The sequence below is a fragment of the Tenrec ecaudatus genome, chromosome 13, assembly GCF_050624435.1.
Source record: "Tenrec ecaudatus isolate mTenEca1 chromosome 13, mTenEca1.hap1, whole genome shotgun sequence".
NCBI lineage: Eukaryota > Metazoa > Chordata > Mammalia > Afrosoricida > Tenrecidae > Tenrec > Tenrec ecaudatus.
In genome coordinates, this window is record NC_134542.1 from 93,909,325 (window position 1) to 93,920,671 (window position 11,347).

Sequence of the window (11,347 nt, forward strand, 5' to 3'; positions counted from 1 at the left end):
CCTGATTGTGGAAAAGTGTAAAAAGGTAAATCCGCATATGTACAACTTCTTGAAAGGGAGATTGCATTGGGTAAGGGCTTTTTATCGATGTAATTCTGCGTGGAAGTAGCGCCCTGGACAAAGCGCTACGGAAGCGCTCGAACTACCGCTTAAGTTGAAGCAGCAGGCAGCTGGAACCAAGTGGAATTCGTTATAGGAGAAAACGGTGCCAGAAGCATTTACATTTCCAAAACCTAAAACCTTAAGGAAAATAAGACTGGACAACTAACAACTCTGAAAGTTGTTGGGACTAAATTTCAGCAGGAATGGGCTCCATGCCTAAAGATCAGCGGATAAGAAAGCCACGGCTAGGTTAATGTTTCATCGATTGATCCATTTACTCAACGAATATCTTTGAGAATGTAATATGTTTCCACTTCTGTGCTGAGTACCGGGCATAGAAAGGCAAAGGTATGCAGACTCTGACCTGCTCTCGTAAAACTTAGCCTGCCTTTCTCCTGTAACACCTGGCACTTGCGAATAGAAAATAGTAATCTACATGAAGATAAAGTCATATGATTCTTTAATTGGCTGTGATCTTGAAATGAAAAAAAAATCATGCCTACAATACTTTGTAAAGTTTTCTTTTGGTGAAAATGTAAGGTTTCTTACGTTTTACTTCCAAAGTTTCACCTCAACCTTTCTGCTGCTATTTTCCATTTTAATCTTTTGCATGTGCCCTTCTATCAGAAAGCTTGATAGTAGTGAAATGTCATCTATCATCAGACTTGGTTCCTGCCACCAGTAAAATATGAAATCATCGCTATAATTGGAAGATCACAATCCTCCATTTCTCTTGGATTCATGATATATCTCCATATCTATATCTATATATCAGTCTGTAGTTCACATGCAACAGAGTTATGCAATGGCTCCCACAATCAGTATTCCAAACATTCTTTTTCTTCATGGACTCCTTGACATCATCCCGCCTTCCCTACTAAACCCTCCTTCCCCCAAAACCCTTATTCTACTTGCTGTCTCTATAGGTTTATCAATTCTGGATTTCATATATTGGAAAATGGAGAAACATAACACAGATTCAAGAGGGTAATCTCCAATGACATGACACCTCTGAGCTATAGCCTATCATGAAAAAGCAAACACCAAACAGAAAAACCCCCCAAAGGTACAGACAATTTAGGAAACCAGATCGGGGCCAGCCTGCATCATAGGGGAGATCTACTGACACAGTTTTAACTGTTCAATTTGGATTTATGTCTTTGATCATCTGCATTCATCTCTCCAAAGCTCTCTGTTTAGTAAGCTCCTTCCTCCCATCCCTCAATTCATGACTTATTGCACCCACTGGAGGAAAGCATCTATTTAGTCTTTATTGCAATCTATTTATCTACAGATGCATACGTCTCTTCCTTTAATTGATGTCCTTCTGAAGTGATTCCTTTAGACTAAAACCTTGCTTCCTAGGCTCTACCTGCTATATTTGAAGTTACGGTTGGCTTATCATGACATCTACTGCAACTGACAGAAGTGAATCCTATAGATCTTCTGTAGGCATGACAGGAAAGGGGAACTAAGTGGAAATCTTAGGCCCAGCTTTGAGCTAATTATGATACAATGATTTACTTTATATGGCTCTTCTAGTCATATCTTTCAGAATTCTTTTTTAAAAATAATCAAATCATTTTATTGGGGGCTTATATAACTCTTATCACAATCCACACATACATCCATTGTGTCAAGCACTTTTGTACATTTGTTGCCCTCATCATTCTCAAAACATTTGCTTTCTACTTGAGCCCTTGGTATCAGCTCCTCATTTCCCCCTCCATCATTGCTCCCCTGTCCCCTATGAACTCTTGATAAATTATAAATTATTATTATTTCATCACGTCTTACAATGTCCGACATCTCCCTTCACCCACTTTTCTGTTGTCTGTCCCCCAGGAAGGAGGTTATATTTAGATCCTTGTAATCGGTTCCCCCCTTTCTACCCCCACTTCTCTCCACCCTCCCAGTATTGCCACTCACACCACTGGTACTGAGGGGTTCATCTGCCCTGGATTCCCTGTGTTTCCAGTTCCCATCTGTACCAGTTTACATCCTTTGGTCTGGCTGGATTTGTAAGGTAGAATTGGGATTATGATAGTGGGGGGGGGGGAAGCATTCAAGAACTAGAGGAAAATTGTATGTTTCATCATTGATACACTGCACCCTGACTTGTGGAATTCTATACAATAAATTAGCTTTTGGAGTTCTATCCAATCAATTAGCAGAGGAGAGGGGACCATGTAGATTGAATGTATTACCTCTTTTCTGTTGCCTTTCCTAGTTTTCTGGAAGCTCCACTGGATCCTGGTCACTTTGGGTGGCCCTGCTGGCATTTGAAATACCAGTGACACAGCTTCCAGCATCACTCAAGCCACCACAGGATGACAAACATGTTAAGAGAATTAATTATGATTGTAAAACTTGGTACTCAAACCTGGGGATTGGCCAGTGCTCCCTTCTGCTAGGAGTAAAATGAGTCATCTTCTCAGCATGAGTCTTGGTATGGTCCTATGTCTGACCAATCAAATATGAATCTCTTCTTTCACCGAGGGCCATTTTGCATCTCTGTAATCCCACGAAGGAGAATGTGGAAGATCTAGGAACCCTTGTGGCGACGTACACTCATTTACTCTCCTGTATCTGCTCATTTTGTCTGACCTCTGCTTCTGGGGGCTTGAACAAGTGGCCCTTTTCCTGATCTGATTCACCTGTTTCTTCAGCCTTATGAGCCAGCAGCTTGTTTTTCGACCTACTGATTGGGTTGTCAATGTTTGCAGCTGAGTGAGGAGCAGCCTTGCCACCTGAACCCTGGACTGCAGGCTTGGCTAGCCTTTCTAACTAAGCGAGCCATTTCCTTCTTTCATGAGTGCTGTGAGACATTGCATTGAATTATGGCATGCTAGGATGGGAGGGCACATGCTGAAGGAAGTAATAGATGATAGTGGAGTTGATGGAGTGGTGCAGCAGTTTGGAGATTTGGGTATCTTTAACTTCGACTTCAGAGGAACCAGTCTTCTACCGTCTGCTGAGAATTTGCATTTCCCTGGATGAACTGAATGAGAATCTACAGTTTGACAGGAGCCTCAGGTAAATGTTGCATATGTACATTTATATCTGTAATATTGATAGGATATATATAGGGCCTGGAATGGAGTCAGTGTTTTCAGATCCCAAAAGTGGCACGAGAGGCAGCTGAGGGGAAAGTTTCACTGACTTCTGCTTTGCTAAGCTTGATGGCCGCCACCCCCACCTGCTGCTTCTCCTGATGGGGCGAATTTTTTTATGAGATGTTTTGCACTTTCTGTGCCTTTGCTCTCCATTGTCTCGTGCATTTAATAAATAAATCTGCATATAGGAAGCTGTATTTGCTTTTAGTTTTTCCAAACCATTGGGAGCATAAAAGTCCCTCAGAGTTTAAAACAAACAAACAAACAAACAAAAACTGACTCCTTGGCCATCCTCCAAGACCCACTGACTCCGAATCATTCACACATCAGATTCTCAAAATACGTGGTCAGTTTTCCATGGTTCGCGTGAATTTCTTTGAAAAACATCTTGTTCAAAATCTGACACCATTTATCCCAACACAGACCAAGTTCCCCAATTGCAATGGATATATAACTCACATATATACTTTAAGGTCTGTGTTTTTCAAATAATCTGTGGAGAAATAGTTTTTAAAATTTATTTCAAATTGCCACAGATAAATTTTCTAAACACTAAATACTGCAAAGTTGAATGAACAGGGAAGTAAAATGAAAGGATATAAAAAGTAGACAAACTCAGATTTTTTATGATCAATTTCAACATGTATAAAATTATTCTGTCCAATGACAATAAAGATATCTACATTCTTACTCTGAATCTCTCTGCTGTTCCCATAACGGCCCAGGGTGAATAAGTTGGGGCTGGGACCCGTCTCTTATGGTGGATTTTCTTTGGTATTCCTTTGCCTCCTCGAGAAATTCCAACCCCCACCCCCACCGTCATTATTAACAACAATCAATTCACTCAGTAACTTCAATTCATTCGCTATCGAGTAAAAGTGAAACTCAAACTCATGCAAGCAACTCTCAAGGACATCCTCGGGTAAGACCAAATGATTGACCCTGTTTGTAAGTCACCTGCTACCAAGTCTCCTCGTTGGCTGATGCTAGTTTCCTGTCCCCAGGCCAACCTCATCCATTCCAAGAGGGTTTCCCCTTAGCTATGTTTTTGATCTTGTAAACCAATCCATGTGTCATGCAGCTCTCTCACATGCCTTTGTGATATCCCATCATCCACAGTTTCACTACAATCTGCTCATTAGGCAATATGCTCAAAGGATTGAGGTCAATTAAAATGGAAGAGCACACATTCCTCTAGTGTTCCTCATGTGTGGGTGGACTCCAGGAGTTCTGTACATTATCTGCTGACATGATTTTCAATATGATGTCTCAAGTTCCTAAGGAACCCTGGTGGTATTGTATGGTAAGCATGGGGTTGCTAACTGCCAGGTCCACAGTTCAAGCCCAGTTGCCATTCAGAGGGAGAAGATGTGGCCGTTTGTTCTTATAAAGCGGCTTTAGGTCACAGGGGTCGCCCGATTCATAACAGTAGCAAAATTACAGTTATGAAGTAGCAAGGAAAATTATTTGATGGGTGGGGGTGGGTCACCACAACATGAGGACCTGTATTAAGGTCACAGCACTAGGAAGGTGGAGAAACACTGTTGTTATAAAGACTTACAGTCTCAACATGCTAAGGAGCTGTAGTATGTCCTCTGTACCAGGAGGAGTTGGAATTGAATCAATCGTAGTCAGTTCAGGTTCACAAGATTATGTTCTTGTTTGTTCTCCTTTTTTTAATAGTGGAGGGTGTAGAATGGATTTCTGCTATTGTTTTTTTCCAATTCAATATGAAATTTCTATTTCCATATTTTCAGTACTGAAATTAGTCAAAGTTTGTTTAAAAATCCCCCAAAGACTTTCCCCTAGTCTTTGGAAGATTCTCAATTTACAACAATATAGGATTCAGTTGAGGAAAGGGCAGGTGTGTTGTGTATAATTCAACATTCCGTCCATTTCAGAATTTCAGTGATCACCTCTCCAGACGGCTTTCAGATTCCCTTTCCTAAAATTGCCTAGCCTTGCCAATGATGTAGTTCCAGATTTTCAATGACTGGTACAATTCACATTTTTCAAATATTGCCGATCTATACCGTCAACTTCAGCACACATAGCTAGAGGTTTGAAAACTGCAGTATTACTTTACGGTGTTTCATCTGTGTTGTGTTTGTGTGCTCTTTCCCTGAGATGCACCTCTTCATAATTCCCAAGTGTCATAATTTTATTTATTGCCTACCCTTTCAAGATTTGTCTTCCCTGATATATCCATTTAAAAGCAAATCTCCTGCTTCTCACAATACTCTCCCCCCGCTACTTAGTTTTTCTTTATTGTTGAGAAAAATGGACTTCTTATATGTATAGTTGATAAAAACCAAACCGAACTTGCTCTATTTGAGTCAATTCTAACTCACAGTGACCCTCAAGGATAAGGTGGAGCTGCCTTGAGGGGTTCCTGACTTTGTCAGTCTTCATGAGAGCAGAAATCCTCACCTCACTCCCACAGAGAGCTGGCTGGTTTAGAACTGCTGACTTTGAACTTAGCGCCCAGCCAGTAACCCACTGCTCCACCATGGCACCCTTGGTATATAAAATGAACAAACAAAAAATGAAATTCACTGTCATCAAGTCGATTCTGACTCATGGTGACCCTAGAGAGCCGGGTAGAACTGTCCCTGTGAGATTATGAGACTGTAACTGACGGTTTTGAACTGCGGACCTTACTGTTAGTTGCCTGCAAGGTAGCCGCTGTGCCATCGGGGCCCCTCATGGAATGTAGTAAACCATTATATGTGTAAATACTATTTTATTACTTGAAGATATGCTTAGAAATTATTTGCATATTATATGTTTCACTATTATTTTGATATATGGGATTTTCTATTTTAATCCTGCCTCAATAGCACTTTGCTTTTTATTACTTACCCTCACTTATTATGTGTAAGAAATCAATGGATAATAATAATAATACTCATTCTCTAAGATTATTTACATGAGAATCAAATGAGAGTTTATCTCACTCACTTAATTATACCATTTGACATATACCATGTCTCATATATACCAAGTGATAAATAGTGAATGTTTCTGTTTAATGCCTGAGATAAAAGAACATTAACAATGAAATAATTTGTCGTCAAAATTAATTTATTTTGTTGTCTACAAATTTAATCATCTGAAATCTCTAAGGAATAAAATGGCATATAAAACACTGACGCGGTTGAAACTCTCCCATTAAGATTACAATCCAAGAAAGTTCAAGCAGACCCACAGAACATTCCCTTTCACCACAGTGCTGCTTATTCTCATTGTCTTTCTGTGGAGTTCACAACACTCATCCTTCCCGGGCCCCCTCGGAGAAAATGACTAAGCTATTCTCCTAGTCCTGTGAGTGTTCACAATCTAGTTGGGGTAGTAGTTCTATCACAGAAGAATGAAGGCTCCCTAGAAACAATGACATTTTAAGTCACTTCCTGTACTTTGGGCATATTCACAGGGAGACTAGTCTCTGGAGAAGAGCGTCACCCTGGATAAGCTGAGGGTCAATGAAAAAGAGGAGACTCTTCCACGAGGTGGTTTGATACAGTTACTAAAACAATCACAATCGCTAGGAGGATGGCCCCAGACCCGGAGTATTTCTGTCTGTTGTACTTGGGGTGACCATGACCTAGAAGTCACTTGACACATGTAACTATCCTACAAAGTAGACTTCAATGCCCAAGCAGAAGGGGCCTGAAAGAGTGAGAATGATTTCTTTGCATCAAAGAAACTGGGGAAGATCATCGCTACGGAAAACAATTTAGAATTTGGCAAAGACACCAGGGTGGAAATGGGCACCCGTCTTGGGGATCACTGCATGAATATTTCATTTCTTTTCTACTTATTGTCAGATAAACTTAAAACCTTTAAGGCAAAGAAAATGACAGAATTAGTGCTAGGAAGAAAGCCATGCTTACGAACTTTCTAAGAAAGCAGTCACACCTGCAAAGTGAAATAATCAAGTGAGAGTTTGCTCGTGTGTAATATGAATTTGAATGATGGTGGTGGAAAAGAACATTGAAAGTACCAAAAATGTGGCAGAAGAACAAACAAAGACATTCTCTGTAAATTTTGTTGTAGAGGGTACTTGTGATGCTGCCAAGCATGGGTGCTGCAATTAGACACAATGTAATTGTATATGCTTGGGGTCAATACTATATGACCGTAAATTAATACATTTCTCTTAGGACTCCAGTACATATATGCATGAGTTTATTCTAAATGAAACACATTTAAGCCCATGGATGTGGTCTTTAGATAATTGTACACAAGATCTCCTAGGAATCGAAATAGTTTATCTAAATATCATTGGAATGGGAATTCTGAAATACTTAATTGTGCTCATGAACAATTAACCTGTGCACAGATCAAGAAGCAGATGTCTGACTAGGACAAAGGGCTAGTGCGTGTGTGCATCCGAGTTGTACCCTTCCACTATACTTATTCAGTTTGTATGCTGAGCCACTAATGTGAGAAACTGGACTACATGAAGGAAAACAACAGCACTGCAGGATGGCTTTTAGCAACCTGCAAGAGACACGTGGCACCACTTTGCTTGCTGGAAGGCAAATGGACTCGAAGCACTTACCAGTGAAGATCAAAGATTATAGCTCTCCGAATGGAAAGGAAACACAAATATTTTCAACGGGACCAACAGACAACATCATGATAAACAGAGATTTAAGTAGCGGTCATGAAACCAAACAACGCACTGCTTGGAGAAAATCTGCTGCCGAAGACAAGACCTCTTGAAACGGTTCGTAAGCAAATATTTCGCTTCGAGAACTAATGTGTGCGTGACCCAAGCCATGTTTCTTTTCTCTCAATTATCTCGCATCCATGTAAAAGCTGGGCCATCAGTAAAGATGGCCAGAGAAGCACTGATGCATTTGAACTGTGGTGGCAGAAAAGGGTATTGAAAGTACCAATTGCTTCTCGGTCTTTTGGCTAAGATCAAGTGTAGTATCTGTTCTTATCAGCTTAATATCTGATACGTCCTTTCTCCAATGACAATATATTAAATGGATTTGGGGGGCAGGGAGATGGAATAGGCGCTTGCGCTGTCCACTCCACGCAGCAACCTGGTATTGCAGTACTTCCAGGAACGGTACACCAAAACAAAAACAAAACAAAAAAACAACAACAAAAAAGAAAATACCAACGATTGGCAGAAGACCAAACAAATCTGTCTCCGAGGAAGTGCAGCTACAATTCTCCTTAGGAGTGAGGATGGTGAGACTTGGTCTCATAGAATTTGGACACATTCTCAGCAGACCCTGATGGCTGAAGAAAAACATCATGTTTGGTAAAGTAGGTCAGAAGAAGACTTGGGAGAGCGACCCTGTCGTGAGCAGTGTTGCGTTCTAGTGTACATAAAGCCAACTCCAGGTAGTGCTAACTATTTGGGGGCCGTCTAAAAGGATAAACTTGACAGATTTTCTTAAAGAACACAGGAAAATCATGGGAGCCTATTAGGGAGGGATTTTTTAATTTATTAAATACTTTTATTGGGGGCTCTTACAGCTCTTATCACAATCTGTACATTCAACCATCGTGTCAAGCACATTTGTACATATGTTGCCATCTCCTTTTCAAACATTTTCTTTTTACTTGAGCCCTTGGTATCAGCTCCTCATTTCCCCCCTCCCTTCCCCACCCTAAGGATGAGGGAGGGATTTTAAGAAAATTGAAAACTGCATTAAAAAAAAAAGCCAGGCAAGTAGCACGAACAATGTTTTTGGTGTTAGTTTTCTTTCTGTATTTTTTCTAATAACTGTTTTTTGCCATCATGAAAATGCAGTTGCTTATTTCCCCTTCAAGGGTAGCAGGGCTGTCCTGGAATAATTTTATTGGGAAACATTACCCTAGCCACTCTATAGTCCTACTCTTGCCCCTTCAGACTTCATGGTTCACAAACCCAAAGAACATTTCAAAGGAATATGATTGGAGGCCCCAGAGGATGCCCAAACTGCCAAAATAATTCTTCAGGGAAGAGGTTGGGAGATGGAAACACCACCTTCAGAAGTTTACAGATGTAGATGAAGGGTGTGTTGTGAAAAAAGCTTCACATTTTGTTGCTTTTTAGAGAAAAATTCCTAAGATTTGGTATCATTGTATTCTGAGCATCCTCGTGAGCTCACTAAGCGACAGCCTGTGTCTCCGAGTCGGTCCTGAGCGAGAGCAGCCCTATGAGATGGAGTCGTATTGATCCAGAAGGCTTCCAAGGCTGCAGTTTTTTTTTATGGAAGGCAATTCACACATCATTCTCCCATGATGCCTTTGGTAGTTTTGAAAGAGCAAACTTCAATGTAGCAGCAGAATGCTTCATCACGGCAGCACTGCGGTTCTTATACAAGGAGGCTTAAGAAGTTTCTGGAAAGCGGGAATTATAAATTAATGGAATTTTCCACCCACTTTTTGAAGGTCTCTTGTATGTTCATTAGTCCTAATGAATCTAATTTTTTGAATAATTGGAGCCACACTATTGTAAAACCTATAGGACATTTTGAATGAGTCTTAATTATTAGATATAATTATTAGATTATTGCAGCTATAATTATAAGAAGGTCTGGGCATTAACTATAACCATCAATAGATCTAATGATTGTGTCCATAACCGTATGTATAACTATATCCCCTGTCCTCTTACTAGAGTGCTTTTAAGAGTTCATCTTTTTTCATTGACCCAATTTTTTGGAGAGGAAGGTCTAAGGAGACTTAGTTGGTTAAGCATATAAGGAAAACAAGTAACTTTATCCCTAAAATAGGACACAGTGCTCTTTCAGCATGCGGTATTAACATACCATGCTACTTTCTGAAAATATGGCTTGTCAATGGCTGCTGAATTGATAACGACTCATGGCCCCCTGTGTGCAGAGCAGGACCGCTCCACAGGACTGTCATTACGGTGTCTGAGCGGGACTGACATGGTAACAGTTCCCTTACTAGTCAAGCCAGAGTCCGATGAACTCATTATCAAGAGAAAACACGAGTTCACTTGTTCTTATGTACTAATCTGTACCGAATTATTTCACATTTTCATTCCGTTTCCGGTCGGACTGGCATCAACCTCTGTCTCAGCCTCCTTCTCAGAGAATCAAAGCCTCTTCTGAAGCGCATACACCTTGCCCCGGGATGGAGTGTCCTGGAAGAATGTATGCTTCCTGTGGGTTTACTGGAACTTACTTCCCAACCTGAACCAAACACCGCACGATGTGGTGAAAAGCATACTCACTGCAGAAGAAGAAGTGAGCACACGTGAGCCTGTGTTTTCCTCGCTTGCTGAGGACTCTGGGCCCAGTGGCTCGTTGTTTGTGCCATCCTATAGCTTATCCTGTTTTTCCTGTCTCTTTGGAGCTGATTTGTCATGGTGTTCTGGATTTGAATATGGCTTTTATTTTGGGTAAAAATGACTCTTCATTTGTCTATGCGAACAAATGTGGCTTTATGCATAGCATCACAGGAGGATTTCCTATGCTATGTTAGGGCCCCAATCGAGGGACATTCCATTGTGAATATAAATAACCCGAATCCCTTTAAGCATGCCTCTCCATCTGCTTTTCCTTAACAATGCAGCAGATGCTGGGGATGGAAACCACCTCTTTAGCTTTCGGCAGGCAGGCAGCCCTCCACCACTGTGTTCTTGCTGGTAGGTCGCTGGAAGTGAATGCCAACAGAGGCAATTCCCTTGGCAGTGAAACTTTCAGGAGGCTTACAGGCATAGGGCTATTTTAAGACAGCTCTACCTTAGAAGCCTGCCAGCTTGTTCTTTTGTGCTCTGAGGCCATGCCATTTCCCCCTCAGGTCTGGTGCTTTGACGACATCTTTTGGGATTAAAGTCAAAGAGGCAAAGATTAGATGAAGACATGTAGGCAACCCTAACATTGATTCCCTACCCCACTCCTGTTCATCAAATGAGCATTGAGCTTTGCTGCCCCTGTGCTTTCCGCGAGCCCCCAAAGAACCCCACTCACCATTTGTTCACAGAGGCTACGGAAATGGTTTTCTGGACCCAGGAAATTCATTGTAAAAATTATTTGGAGGCTGACAGTTTTCTAGAGTAGAAGGCAAAGCAAAACACAACACAACCATTACAGCCATTTGGGAAAACCCCTAGAGCTATGAGCTAACTCTTAATGAGGTGTTAGTGATGC

The 11,347-nt window shown here is 41.0% G+C and overlaps 1 non-coding gene across 1 annotated transcript; it reads left to right on the forward strand.

Moving 5' to 3' along the window:
* Positions 1–8,121: 8,121 nt before the first annotated feature.
* LOC142425032 (U2 spliceosomal RNA) lies at positions 8,122–8,312 on the forward strand. The gene has a single exon (XR_012779431.1). It is a non-coding gene; the product is annotated as a U2 spliceosomal RNA (small nuclear RNA).
* Positions 8,313–11,347: the final 3,035 nt, after the last annotated feature.